Source organism: Scophthalmus maximus, chromosome 7 (genome assembly GCF_022379125.1).
Source record: "Scophthalmus maximus strain ysfricsl-2021 chromosome 7, ASM2237912v1, whole genome shotgun sequence".
NCBI classification, from domain to species: Eukaryota; Metazoa; Chordata; class Actinopteri; order Pleuronectiformes; family Scophthalmidae; genus Scophthalmus; species Scophthalmus maximus.
In genome coordinates, this window is record NC_061521.1 from 16650933 (window position 1) to 16666157 (window position 15225).

Consider the following 15225-nt stretch of genomic DNA (forward strand, 5'->3'; position numbering starts at 1 on the left):
TTGATTTACAACAGAGAACGAGGGAGCGGAGAAAGAGGTGCAAGGGAGAAGCTGGTTGGAGCAGTGGATTGGGTGAATTTCTAGAAGTGGCAATTCACCATTGTTGTTTATACACAACCTTCTGTGTTATATACCCAATGTCTGTCTATACGCTTTTAGGTTGCTTTCTCAAAGTCCACTGTGCTCAGCATTTGTCCGACCGTGATTGACTCTGTCAGTACGATACAGAAAAGACTTTATGTGTGTGTGAGCCTGTGTCAGTGGATGTGTGCAGCTGTCAGAACAGGCTAGGTTATTTGTCTGTATCCACGTGACTGCATTTGACATCCAGCACAACTGTACCGACAGTAGGGATGCGCATCACCATCACAGAGGCGGATGCGACACACTTCTCGATGCATCGGGCAACAAGATGCATATGAACAAAACTCCTGCTGCGATTCGGAACAAATCCGCACAATTTGATTTGAATGCGATTCGATGTGATATGATGCGATGTAAAAAATGAAGCTGCTGGATGTGCTTTACACTTTTCCAACAGGTAGGCTAAGTGAGCAGAAACCAGCGGTGCTTTTTCTATTAGAGCCCGACATATATATTGGTTGGCCAATAATATCGTCCGATATTAGCCTTTCACTAATTTATTGGCATCGGCCGATATGTTTAGAGCCCAACCGATATTATCGGCCAACTGATATGAGCCTTTAAATGTACATTTATGTTTACGTTTAAGGTTAAAATAATGTTTACTTTCCTTATTCAACTTCTATTTATTTGGTTGTATTTGTAATTTGTTTCAATTTATAGTTATTTATGGCAAAGTTTATGGTTAAACTGAAATATCATCCCCAATTACATTTCTTTGTCATAAAGTTTGATAACGACATCTTAGGAATCATTGAAAAAGAAAATTATACATATATATTTATATCGGCCGATGTATCGGTATCGGGAATCTTGTACTCCCTAATACTGATATAGGCATCGGCCCCCCCAAAAAAATCCATATCTGTTGGGCTCTTGTTTCTATGCTTGAAAGCAGCGTATTTTGCAGATTACATATACTTGTCAATTTTTCTGTCTCTCTTGAAAAATTTCGGCAAGCAGTATATTTGTGGTGATTCATTTGAATTAGTGTATCTTTCTCCTCCATGATAATCCAATAATTTAGATGAAACCATGCCCACTTCCTCGCCCGCAGTTAGAGAAAGGGCTTTGGTCTGTTTGTTCATGACTTTCATCATACGGATGTGGATGTTGTTTCACCTAAACTAGGTTGGGAAAACAAAACTTGCCTCCAACTCGCGTGCACCAATAAGAAACAGTGAATCTTTCCCTCCCCAGTGGACAGTAATTGACCATGTGAAGTGAATCCCTCCTTGCTGAGATTTGAAATAAAAACCTATTTATTCTGGCTGGGATTTTGTGTTTGAGATGTAATAGTGAGAGTTAATGTAATATACATGGAGAAGGAGAGGCAGTTTGATAGGTGGTTGGAGGTAAGCAGTGTAATGTAGAAGCTGATTGTCTTATTAATATTCATGAAGGTGTGATTTAACTTTTAGAAGGAGACGAGTGATTTTGTGACTTATTTGCAGTTACAACTCTATTCGGGCTTTACTGTAACATTGATTTGATTGTGAAATATGGTCCCAGTTTTGCAGCAGCTTAAAAAAAACCTCATTCTTACTTCTCATTTTCTTTCCTGTTCTACGTAAAACGACGGAGATAATTCTCTCTTATACATTCCTCCCTACCTCGTTGTTTTATTACTACTAGTAAAGACCAAAAAATTATGCATCGATGCATCCCCCACCAAATGTGCCTTTATTTTTAAAGTCTGTTTGAGCATAGCCCAACAGATTAGTTTAAAACTATGTAGTGTCAACTGGGATGATCTGATGGCATTGTCCCACTTGAGTACCCCTCTCTGCTCACCTTTCCTCCTTCACCTGTACAAATTGTCTCTTCTCCTTCTTCTTCTGCTCTTTCTTTGACTGCCCCCCCTGTGCAGTAAGTGCAACACACATTCTGAGCTAAGAGTGTGGATTTGTCTTTCATGGTTCCCTGCCCTGTTTGTCTGCCCACCTGCCCATCTGTCTGTCTGCCTGTCTGTCTGCCCCTCACTGTGTCTTTGGCAGTTAATACGAGCGCCGTAATTGGTATTTGCACATCGTCCCATGATCTGCTCCAAACGGGGAGTGTTAGCGGGCTGTTTGGAGATAGACTTGGCTTCAAAGACGTGGCGTGGAATCAAGTCTGCTACTGTATATCTGTGCTGTCTGCCACCATGGCCAGATTTGCCCAAGAGCTGTGGGAACAATTTTCAGTGACTAAATGACTTTTGCATTTATCTTCATCAGCCACATTGAGCTTCACGTGCCCCGCAGTCGATCTGTGTATCTCAGTTTTGGCATCAAAGTCACTTTGGTCGATTTATGTGAATTGAATCCCAGCATGGTGAGCCAGTGCAGGGGACTGTCAAAGTTTACACTGCATAATCTCTCTTCAGTGTGCTATTTCTCACCTCCGGGAATAAATGGAGCTTTGATTTGGGAATTATGTTTTTCATCCAAACTTTCAGTTCACTTGTAAACGGTGGAAGAGATGAGAAATGTTAAAAAGCAAACCCCTGATATACAAAATGAGTTTTTTCACAGTGGAGGCAATGTCAGGGTCTCTCTCATGGGAGAGGAACAGTGTGGAACAAGTGTAGTAAATCCGAGAAAAACTACTTCAAAGTTTATCCCCTACCTTTGATACGAAAATTTGTGCCACCATCCCATTAATAGCTTTCATGGGCGTTTTTTCTTTCTCTTTGCTCGTATAAAATCAAAATCCCAATTTACTTCCGCCTTACATGTCAAAAGACAAAAAAGGAAGATCAAATAAATCAATTTCTTCGTATCTTTGTATGGCAGTATATGTCTAGGTCCTGTTTCAGGGATAGACGAAAGGTGACCTCAACCCAAGATCACAGACATGGAAGAACAAAAGCCTGTAAAAGCTGCACCATTCCAAATCCTGCAAGCTAAAATGGGAAAATTGTGCTGAGATGGCTTTGTAGGCTATCTGGTGGAAGAGCTGTACTCATATCTCCTCTCAGCTCCCGTTCCTCTACCTCACTCCAGCACATTTGCAATTTTTCCCTGCGCTTTGCATTGTTCTTCCTCTCTGTTTCTGTATTTAAGATGACAGTAATGGGCACTGACGCAGGAAGATGAAATAAGACAAGCGCGAGTTGTGTGTGTCTGTGTTGTTAGTGTAGTTACACGCAATGGAACACAAGCAGGTTGACACAAACAAACAGTGCAATGCAGAATATAGTGAGCAAAGTAATCCTGTGGGAATCTGTGAAAGAAGTGGCCGACTTGTTATCCTCGCTTCATGAACTTTGCTCAACTGTATTCCTTATTATTGTAAAGTCTGTCTTTAGGAACGATGTGAGAGAGAGATCAAGACGCACGCACACACACCAACACACACACACACACACACACACACACGTCAGAGAAATGCTAAATTTCCCTGATGATGTCCCCAGTTGTGTCTAATATATGCATGTAGGTAAGTAGAACAAGGAGCTCTAGCTTCACAGAAATCTTCCTCCTGAGGACCTGCGCTATTGTACAGCACACTTTGTACATGCATCAGTTAGTTTGTGTGTGGTGTGTATCACCTCTCCAGTCAACTTCTCTTGCGTGTTAGCAGATCAATAGAGAGTAGTTATCAAGAGATTAACCCTGTCAATGCTCTATCAATCTAATCAAAGAGACTCCTTTGGTCCTCCTCTTGCACTCCTTTCGTTTATCCGCTGGCTCAATCGCTCTTTCGGCACAGTGTCACTGCCTGTCCCCTCTCTTGGCTCTTTCCTCTTCAGGGCATGTTTGTGCCCGTGTGTGTGTGTGTGCCCGTGTGCCCGTGTGTGTGTGTGCCCGTGTGTGTGTGTGCCCGTGTGTGTGTGCCCGTGTGTGCCCGTGTGCCCGTGTGTGTGTGCCCGTGTGTGCCCGTGTGTGTGCCCGTGTGTGTGTGCCCGTGTGTGTGCCCGTGTGTGTGTGTGTGCCCGTGTGTGTGTGTGTGTGTGTGTGTGTGTGTGTGTGTGTGTGTGTGTGTGTGTGTGTGTGTGTGTGTGTGTGTGTGTGTGTGTGTGTGTGTGTGTGTGTGTGTGTGTGTGTGTGTGTGTGTCCAGCTGCCCTTGACAGATGGAGCCATTACAGAAATGGCCAAGCGCTTGGACATACATGCACACTTGCCCACAAGCACATATTTATTGCATTAAGGAAAGACCAGTTTAAACACACACACACACACACACACACACACACACACACACACACACACACACACACACTTTTCACCTTCCCCTTCTGCTCCTTTGCATAGCATCCACATATGCAAACCATCACAAAAGCACCCCAACTTGACATGAGTTTGACTCATCGCTCTCCCTTCGACAAATTCCCAACTATCAAACGTTTAAACCCACCATCCCGCTCCTTCCTTCGCCTGTTTTTTTCCTCCCACACTCCGTCCATCCATCCACCTGGTTCAGTAGCGGACAGCCGGCTGTCAGGATGGTTATGGTCACGGTGTCAAGGTGAAGAGGACGAAACAGCCAAAGGGGAAGTGACCAGACTCTCATCCCTGATGCCGACAGCCTTGCTGCTTGGATGAAAATAATTAGGAGAGAAAGGAAGGGCTGGTGGGTTTTGGATTTGCAGCACAAGGTGTGACTGCCTTTGGCAACCCATCCAAAACACACACAAACACACACACACACACACACACACACACACACACACACTGCACAGCAGGTTGGCTGGCAGCATTTAAAGGCCAAAGTAAGCAGCAGAGCATTGGTGTCTAGTGACTGGAACCACATGGGGCACCAGCTAACATACACACACACACACACACACACACACACACACACACACACACTGATTGGATGTAGAGCCCCATCTCCCAGCTGTCATCTTAGCCTAATAAGTGTACTGTCAGGGGTATAGTCTGCATTAGCGACAGACGGTGCAACAATAGATTTGATGTTGCAAATGTTTATTTAATACAAAATAAGATTCATTCAAACTTTCATAAAATTAATTCTAGCTAATAATATTTATTAGCCTTATTAGCTTCAATCTCTTGATGGAGAAGAAAGACAAAGAGCAGAACTGTTGCTTTACTAAAGATGACATCAGTGTGAGTTATGTAGAGAGAGAGAGAGAAATACTCCCACGGTTCCCTGTTCGAAGCTTTCCTCTCTGCCGCATATCTCCACTTTCCGCGTTTGATAACGTTGCACTGCATGTTGGACTGCACACCATCTCTGATCGTGTCTGTTCGAGTGTTTGTGTGTCTGCACATATGAGAGTGAGCAGCTGTGTCAAGCATGTCAAATGTGCTCTTGTCCCCTTGAAGAGGCTCGAACTATGAGATCAATCATAGCACAATTGAGCAACCAGAGGAGCCAACCAGTGATGCACTTAATGTTAGGCGTTGTCATGGAAACAGAGGTGGCAGATTTTCCACATCATCGCGTGCCATCAGACTACAGGCATTTTTTGAATTATTTTTGAGAAAAGCAATTGAAAGATGGGAGGGGAAAATTAGTCAAGTGTCCTACAAAGACAGGCAGAACACACGGAACACCACGCTTCAATTAATGCGTTTGTGTTTGTCACTTTTAAAACCATGCCCTCTGAAGAGCCTGAAGCATTATTATTATGTATATTGACTCTGTGTGTGTAATTGCAAAGAATGGATAGTCCCAAGAGACTTCACCCTGTACTGCTTTTAGCCTTTAGAGAATAAGAGCGACAATTACACTTTCATATACTGGAATATAATTGCAAGAGTGCACACACACACACACACACACACACACACACACACACACACACACACACACACACACACACACTCTCACTCTCACACAAACAAAGACACCTTTGATGAACGAGCAGAGGATTAGTAGTGTCACCCCCACTACAGAGGGTGACCCTGCATTGTACAGGTATCATACATCATCCTATGAGTTGATCTACATATCAGACAATTTTACGCATACACACAAATTCACTCAGGAAATAGGCGTTTTCGTGCTACCCCTCAACCCATTAACTATTATTCCTAATCTCCCTTAGTCACATGCACTTCAGCATTTCCTACACTCTGTATTATGCCATTTCCACCTCAAACCCACAAGCAACCCACCATCACTCGCCCCCTCCATCCCCATACGTCTTCCCCTGGGCTCTGAACTGTGACCTCTTCACATGCGCAGAGAGGAGGCATGGCAGCAGGCAGTAGCAGGACTCCTCAAATTTGATTGGCTGACTAAGACCTGGACTGATGTCATCACTGTCCTGAGGGGAGAGGTGTGTTGTTGTAGAAGAGAGAGAGAGGAAAGAGGCAAAATAAAAGCATTGTGCTCCCGTAGCAGTTAGGTATCCGCAAAGGGTCACATCTTTTTAACTGCGCTGATCGCTACCATTTGGTTGGCTGTTGGTTTTCATTCAGAGTCGATCACATGGACGTCCACATGTCTTACTGCCTCCCGGTGTAGCTGCTGGCTGGAAGATGAAAAGAAGTAACTTGTGATGTGCATATCAAAGGTCTATACCCTTGCCAGGCCAACAGAGGGAGTTAGGAGCAGCAAAAACTGCAGTGCAGTGGGAAGTGGCCACTACAGAATGGTGAAAAAAGTAAAGTCAAAACCCAACATGAAAGAAACACAAATGCTGCCATTGTTTCATGAAACAGACCCTCTCTTAGGCATAGTGTTTTGCAAGGCATCTTTTGCTTCAATTAAGACAGAAACAGGATTGCTCTGTTCGTTTCTTCTTCACTTAACACTGACAAATCTCATCCAAGACCAAGGAGGCTTTATACTATGAATACAAAAAACCCACCCCAGATAATCAGGTCATTGTTAACCGGTGTGTGTGTGTGTTTGCTTGATATGATGTCACTGCAAAGATGCGCTTGTATAATGTACCTTAACGGCTGCAGCATATTAAATGATAAAAGCAATAAGGGTGAAACCAGTCTTTTCAGTGTAAAATGTCACCAGTGCAAATTTCATACCCAAATTTTACAGTTACATGTTGTATGCTGTAGTGATCAACTGTGCAGGGAGACCAAGACAATGGCCCCATTTTAGTACAAACACAAAATGTGCATACCCCCCAAAAAATCTCACCATTATACACCACCTTATCTAGTTATTTTTTTGCCCGTTCTTTAATTTATTGGCCTTTTTCGTTAAATGGCAAATACACTGTATTTATATAGCATTTTTCTAGTCTTATCATCCACCCAAAGCATTTTACAGAACAAGTCACATTCACCCATTCACACACCATTAATCCACTGCCAGCACAGCCGTCAGGGGCAGTTTAGGGTTAAGTATCTTGCCCATGGACACATCAGCTGGAGGAGTCTGGGATCAAACCTTCGACCCTTTGGTTAGTGGACAACCCTCTCTCATCTCCTGAGCCACAAGAGCCCTTTTTTTGCTTTCAACGTTTCTGCTGGAGGTCTATTTTATGTGTAAGTACACTGAGAGCAATGTCAAAACCAGAGTCGAATTCCTTATATGAAAGCCATTTCTGATTGGGAAACACACACATGCACGCTGGTCAATTTGCAATCTGCTCCGGAGACTCTACAGGCTCACATGCAGGCGGCCACTGGGCCACCTTATTGATGACGCTTTGTCAGCCAACCAACAGTGAGGCTGGGGCAAGAGGGTTCAGAGCTGCCAAAAGAACGAATGGATAGATGGTTGGATAGGGAAAAAGGTGAGAGATAGAATGAGAGATGGTGATGGCGAAAGTGCCAGGAAGGAGGAGGAATAAATATGTTCAGGAGGCAAATTGGACTTGGACGAGGTGGAGCAGAATCTTTGGGGCTGATTTTGATTTTTCAGAAGCAGTAGTCCATGACACCACTGGCAGTTTACCAATCTGCTCTGGCTTGAGTGATCTCATCGGGGGCATCTCTTGGGGAAATGCAGCGATGGGGAACATGCTTTTAATAAATATCCCTGTCTTTAAGAAGCCCACTTCAGGGGATTGCTTGCAGTATGTTTCTGCACGTACTGAAGGTCATTTCCCCAAATATATTTCAACTGATGTGAGGAATCCAAATCTGATTTTCCATCATAAGGAGCTCACCCTCTTTCTTGCCTCATTACCAAAGTGTAGTACTGTGTGTTTTATGTGACCCCTCTCTCGTCTTATCACTAATCCAGTTCCCCAGCTTCGACCGCGTTGCAGCGGTTGCCAGGTTTCCCATTATCACCCTGCCTTTACGCTGAATTACACCCAAGTATGAAATCAAGGTTGCCAGATTGATGCTCATCCATCCTCCGAGGAATTCTTACATCATCCTAAGTGTCTCGCTGACCCTCCGCGGTCTCATTACTTCTTGTTACAACAATCAAATGTGACATGTTTCAGATTTATAACTCACCCCTGTGTGTGTTTGTGTGCGTACATGTACACGTGTGTATTTCATTTTTGAACAGATGTGAGCATCTGCCATTGCAGTTAAGGCCATTAATACATGTCTAGAGGTGTTTGTACGTGGATGTGTCATTTTTTTAGCAACAGCTGTTGTTATTTGCTGTGTTATGTTTGTGCGTGCACCGCTGCAAGATTTTGAAATATGCATGTGTATTCATGAGACATGGATAGTCTCTTTTCAGTTCAGAAACAGTTGCATCCTGCTCTTCCTGAAAGTGTGATTATTGTTGTTTGTTCATATATATATGCTCGCATATAGAATGTCCTTACACTTTGAAACTGGTTTCCACATCAGATGGTAAAGTTTGTTTTTCCCAGATGCAAAAACTACATGTTGACTCCTGTGTAGGTAGTAAGTTCCTTTATAATACATAAATATATAGCAGATAATGAAGAGGCCGACCCCTTCTATTCAGTATATCATCAGTCTCACGTGGAATGTCGTCCTACTAGTCCTGAAGTGGATGCAGTTGGAAGTAGGTGATTCCCAAATAATAGTGCGGCATAATAACTAGCTTTGTAAATAATTATCACATTTTTGGCAAGACAAAGGTGTGTTTCTTCCCAGATACATGAAATCCATGTTGCAACCTTACTGTTAACTGTCTCTGAGCTTTCATCTGCTGAACCTGTTTGTCAATGTCAACAGTCTCTTTGCAAAGTCGTTGCCTGTTTGAAAGTCTCATAAATCTGTTCTGCTTTCCTTTAAACTCCCTTTCATGAACTCATTCTGTTATTTTCTCCACCACTTGGAGCGATTGAGATGTATTCCACACATTGGACACTAGAGTGCGTCTGTGCTATGGGACTGCCTTGCCTCGCCCGAGACTTCCTTAAATCATGAGCCTAGGTACTCGAGTGTCCATCTCACTGTCATCCATTGAAGAGGAACTTGTCCTCCCGGCCCTGCTGTTGAATTTGTGTCTATATTTCTTACCCTTGGTTAATTGTATGTTCGAAAGTATCTCTTCTAAGCTTAAGATGATTGGCTGTGAGATGCAACCGGCCTGATGTATGGAGCCAATAAGGGGAGACCTTCAGCTCTAATGAGCAGTGGTCTGTGGCTCCGCTGCTGCTGCCGCTGCTCTGTGTGTGTGTGTGTGTGTGTGTGTGTGTGTGTGTGTGTGTGTGTGTGTGTGTGTGTGTGTGTGTGTGTGTGTGTGTGTGTGTGTGTGTGTGTGTGTGTGTGTGTGTGTGTGTGTGAGTGTGTGTGTCTGTGTGTCTGTGTGTGTGTGTGTGTAGGCTGGTCGTTTGGCCCCAATAAACACCAAGCTTTTATTGGACAACTCCATGGATGCTCTTATCTGTCATCACAGACAGATAGGCTTGTGGAGGGGACCAGGTGGGGAAAGAGGAGAGTGAGTGTGTGTGTGTGTGTGGTGACCAGGAAACTGGAATATGTATAATTAATGACCTCATCCTGCTCCTCCTGCTGTCCGAGAAGGAGACAATAAGTGGGTGAAGGACAAAAATAAGGGAAATCAAGTGAAAAAGATGGAAGGAAGGAAGCATATGTTAAAGGCTGCACTTGATTAATAATCATGAGTGGATCATGACGTTTGTCAGTGACCAAGCGGACGTCCCATTGCCCCTGCTGTCTGCTGGAGGGGCAATTATGTGGGATTTGCCCCCATGCTCACTCCCCAGTAAATCCTCCCCCTCCACCTTTATTTTCCATGTGCCCCATCCTGCCCAATTTTTTGTTTGCTTCCCTTCCCTTTTGTGGCTGGAGCAGCTCCACTGTTCCCATGGCAATAACAGGAGTTGAATGTAAATAAACGGTGAATACCAAGGGACGGGACCCTAGTTTGCAGTGAAACCTCTGACTGATGAAGCCCTGCCTGTCACAGCACATCTTCTTTCTGTCTGCCTGGTGGAGGCGAAGGAGGTGCAGCAAGGACAAAGGCAACAGAAAGGTGGGAGGTGCACTGGTCTAAACCAGGGGTCCCAGTGGAGGCTTTTGCCTCAGGGGGGGTTAGTCTGGCTCTGCTCTGTCAGCCCACACTCCCTCTCTGGATCCCTCCTTGATTCCATCCATTTGTCCTTGCAGAGATTTAGACACAGAGAAAAAACAACAACGATAAACCCCTAAACTGCATTGTTGTGATTTTCACATTTTACTCACAATGTTGTGCAGGGATCGCCTGGAGTGATGTCAGGAGGTGGAGATGATCTCCTCAAATTACATCTTTCTTTCCCTGAACCCTGAGGGCTCTCCTCCTCCTCCTCCACCTCTGTATGTTAACAAAGACAATCTGCCTGAGTCATTTGGCCAGCATTCGCCATGGGTGTGTGTGTGGCGGCGGGGGGGGGCCGGTCCACCTGTCGTAGATGTGGGGCCCATCTGTACTGTAACAAGCAGCTTATAGCCTCGTGCCTGCAGCTAAAGGTGGAGCTGCCACAGTCTGGCTCGGGTTACTGCACCCATGGGAGAAAGCACCCAAGAGTGTTGTGGATTATAGAATGAGTGGGTTCGGAGAAAATGCAAGTATGAGTGTGTGATATGTTTGGCATGGTGTGTACAGGTGCGTCCTCTTTGTTCTTTTCATTTGTTTGTGCGCATACTTTTATATCTGTGGTGTTGCGAGTCCCAGGTATCATAAATGATTCATTGTCTATGAAGAAGCAGAATTGTCTGCTTACGAGGGGCTGAGAGGTTTACGAGGGTTATAAGCACAGCTGCATCCTGCATGTAGACGAATGAGTCTGAGGAATGAAAACTGATCGGCTGGAGTCAGAGTGTGAGGAAACACAGGGAAAATTTACATCAGTTTAGGGGTTTCCAGTTTTTAGCTACAGTTCCGAAACGATTTGTTGATTTTTCAGTCGGAATCCAACTGAGACGAGAACAAATCGGGTTTTTCAGGCGTCACAGTCAAATTGAATATCTTGAAGTTAAGGATTGACGGTGAGACAACACAGGCAATTTGAGAGATCCTCTTACTCTCTGGATTTAAACTATTTAATGATATTTTGTAGAATAAATCACCAATATTTTTGGAATGATGAAAATAATCCTCGGTTACATCCATGTGTGTTTTGTCCGAAGATGAACAAACAACCGTTCGCGCGTAAATCATCAGAATATAAAGTACAGTGATCCATTTCAAAATGCTCAGGACACATTATTAAAACACACGCATAGACACACACATCAAACTATGTTAACCCAAGTGTCCCTCTTTTCCCCAGTATCCCAGTGTTTTCTCCCGGGAATACAATCATGTTTAACCCATTTACCCCCATGATCTGGCCTGTAAACATTAAATATTTAGCCGTATCATCAAACATTTAACGCTCTTACTGCTACAAATCAGATTCCTAATCGTATGTGGACTTTGAGGGGGGGGGGCTCACGTGCATGTCTTGATCCTAAGTTGATGTGAGTGTGCTGGTTGCACGCTCGAGTAACTCATAAACACGGCGCAGACATGCATGTCCCCTCACGAGTGTTAATTGTGAAATCAGTGTCAGGGAAACAATGTTTTTTCTTATCCATTTAATTGTGTTGCTGGGTAGGTGTGCGTCTTCCTGTGTCTATTTCTGTGCATGGCGTCGGCTGGGAAGCCTCCTCGGCGCTGGGTAAAGTGGGCTAAGTTTACTGGGGCAGAAAATGCTGGAGCGTGACTCAATGCAGTGCCTACATACAAACCAGCCACTAAAATATGCCTCTGTCGCATTCTGTCTGCTCAGTGCCTCTTAGACTCACACTCGCCCTGTCGTGAGAGGCTCGTATTTAGGACAGGAAAGACAGAAGTAGAGGCTCAGATCAAGTTAGAAAAGGTGGAAGGTATTTGTTTTATGAAAGGCCTTTCGACCCCCCTTACTTATCAGATATGCTGTTTTTTTTTTTATGAATGGGTCTAACCTCAAAATCCAAGGTGACTTTCACTGCAGCAAGAATGACACAAGATAGTAGAGTGCACCTGCCCCTCTCCTCACAGAGGTTTGTAGAGAGAGAGGGAGAGAGAGAGAAATAACAGAGAACCATTCTCTGTAATGTGTAATGACAGATTTGGGGTGCAGAGTGACACGGCAAAAATTCAGAATCTGAGAGTGCTGCAGAGAATGACTTAGCAGAATCCCTTTTATCTGCGCTCCGCTTGTCCTCCATCGCTCGAGGCTGAGAGAAAGAGACACATGAAAGGAAATGAGAGGAACTGTAAAAGACAGAACAACTGTCGGGAAGAAAAGATAAACATGATGAAAGACAGCGACAGACCTACATTGTGTGAAGATATGTTCATAATAATAAAGCTTTTCAGTCGGAGGGGTGAACATAGGAAAAAAAAAAGCAACAAAGGGGAAAATAACTTACAGTATGACACACACAGTGAGTGAATAAAGCCACTTGAGGACATTTGGCAGGTGGACATGTGATCGAATGTCCGCAGTGTGTTGCACTCTCCGCGGACTTTAACACCTACCTGCCCAGTGTGTAAGACTGGCAGTAAGCCCTTTACACAGTTAGCCGCAAACAGGTGCCTAAGAGGCTTTATCAACATGTCTGGAATAGATACTATTTTTGAATGTGCCAGTGTGTGTGTGTGTTTGTGTGTGTGTGTGTGTGTGTGTGTGTGTGTGTGTGTGTGTGTGTGTGCAATCCTCACACCGTTTGGAAGACTGCCCAGAGTTTGATTAGCACACATCCCTACTTTCCACGCCAGGTGGATATCACGACCAATCTGCCTCACGCTGACACACGTACTCTGTACTCCTGCTCAAAGAAAGATTCGAAATGCAAAAACGGTCCTCTGTGGGGGCTTTTTTTCACCGTGAATCGGAATCAGAGAGGCTCATTAAGTTTGTTTTGTAATGCACAGTCTGAGCTGCTGCCACGAGCCTGGTGTTGTTGCTGTTACTTACCAGATTACGGAGACAGTCGACGTCCATGAGGAAACTGGTGGTGAAGAGAGATGGAAGAACAACACCTCAGACTTTGACTGCCTCGGCCTGTCTCATCTCAAGGTACTGGTCGATTTTCAGCTATAGTTGAGAGCCTAGAGCAAGCCTGCGGTTAGGTGATTTAATGTTAATTATTTGTATGAATCATATGTTGAATTATACCGTTTCATTATGCTTTCATGTGGATCTATAAAAATCTATATTATGGTTATTGTTTATTTGCTGTATGTGTGTATTATAATGTTTATGAGGCAGTGTGAATGGGAAATCAGAGGAGTTTCTTATAAATTCCACCTTTTATATGTAACTAAATCAGGCGCAGATACAGGAGTGTGACAGTTCCAACTCCCTCTTTTACAGTCATACGCTTGCATATGTGCATTTGTGAGTACATGTGAGAGTTTGAGAGGCCTTGTACTGCATGTGATGGAGCATAATGTGTTCTTTGCTCCTGTATATTATGCAAAGAGGTGAGATGATTTCCGGCTGTCTCTGACATGGCTCTTGTAAACATTACACCAGCGATTCATTCCACTTCCTTCACTTACCATCACACACACACACACACACACACACACACACACACACACACACACACTCACACACACACACACACACACACACACACACACACACACACACACACACACACACACACACACACACATGCTGGATTACACACTGAAATCTGGGTTTTAACCCCAGCCGTACCAAGGAGAACTCACACTGGGACATGCTGTCCTGTGTCTTCTCTCTGTTGGGGGTTAAGCTCTTCACTAATGGGGAAATGCTGGTCTATGTAGGCTACCTGCCGCTCCCTACACTCCTCGCTGCATTCAGACTCCACGCGCCACCTGCTTCACAAGTCTTAGTGGCCATATACTGTCCATCTCCACCATGCTGGCTATTTATAATGCATGAGTGGCATGCAGATGATGAGAATTAGAGGGAGTTATTAATGGTGGAGTGTTACATATTCACAGCATTAGAAGCGACTTCAGGAAGACAGCAAGCCTCCTGAGGGCAACAAAGGACTGATGGATCTGAGCACTCTTTTACACCCAGTGGTGTGTGTTTGTGTGTGCGCGCGCGAGAGTGTGTGTGTGTGTGTGTACGAATCTCAGCTGTGCAATAGACTTGGTCACACCCCACTGGTCCTGACCACGGAGTTGATGCGAGGACTGATGTGTGGCTGTTCTTGTCGACCTCACACAGAGCAAAGGTCAAAGGTCATTGGCACTCAGGGTCTGTGTGGCTTTGGGAGAGGGCAGGATAAAGACAGGATGAGGAAAAGATGAGACATAGTGAGGCTGAGAGAGAGAGAAATGAAGACAGAATGGGAAAGAAAGAAATAGCGGATGGAAAAAAGGTTAAATATGAGACAAGGAACCGAAAAAGTGAAGAGGTTAGATGGTCAGCATTTTACAGGTGGATCGAAATACTTTGGTTCAAAAGGAACAATATATATTGTTAAGTCAAAAACATATCATTAAATCAGTTATTTGGCTTCTACCCCTCGATAAATCGGTTTTGTTGGTTACTTTTTATTCTCTGCAGGAACTCGATGAATGTGGTGTGAAAAAAATCAGGTTTAAGAATGAGAGAAAGCAAACCCTAAAGAATTGTGATTCATTCACAATGTGTAAGAGCAACTACAGTTCTAGGACAAGAAGAGGGAAGTGGGAAGAGATAAGATTGAGAGGGATGTAGTAACAACGACCTATTAACAAATCCCCATATGCCTGACAAAAACACCTGTGTACACCATAGTAGTGTGGCTGCACGAAAA

The 15225-nt window shown here is 44.1% G+C and overlaps 1 protein-coding gene across 2 annotated transcripts in view; it reads left to right on the top strand.

Annotated features, from left to right (window-relative positions):
* Positions 1 to 15225, top strand: part of frmd4a (FERM domain containing 4A) — a 99730-nt gene that overhangs the window by 13813 nt on the left and 70692 nt on the right. The gene's annotated exons all lie outside the window — the stretch shown is intronic.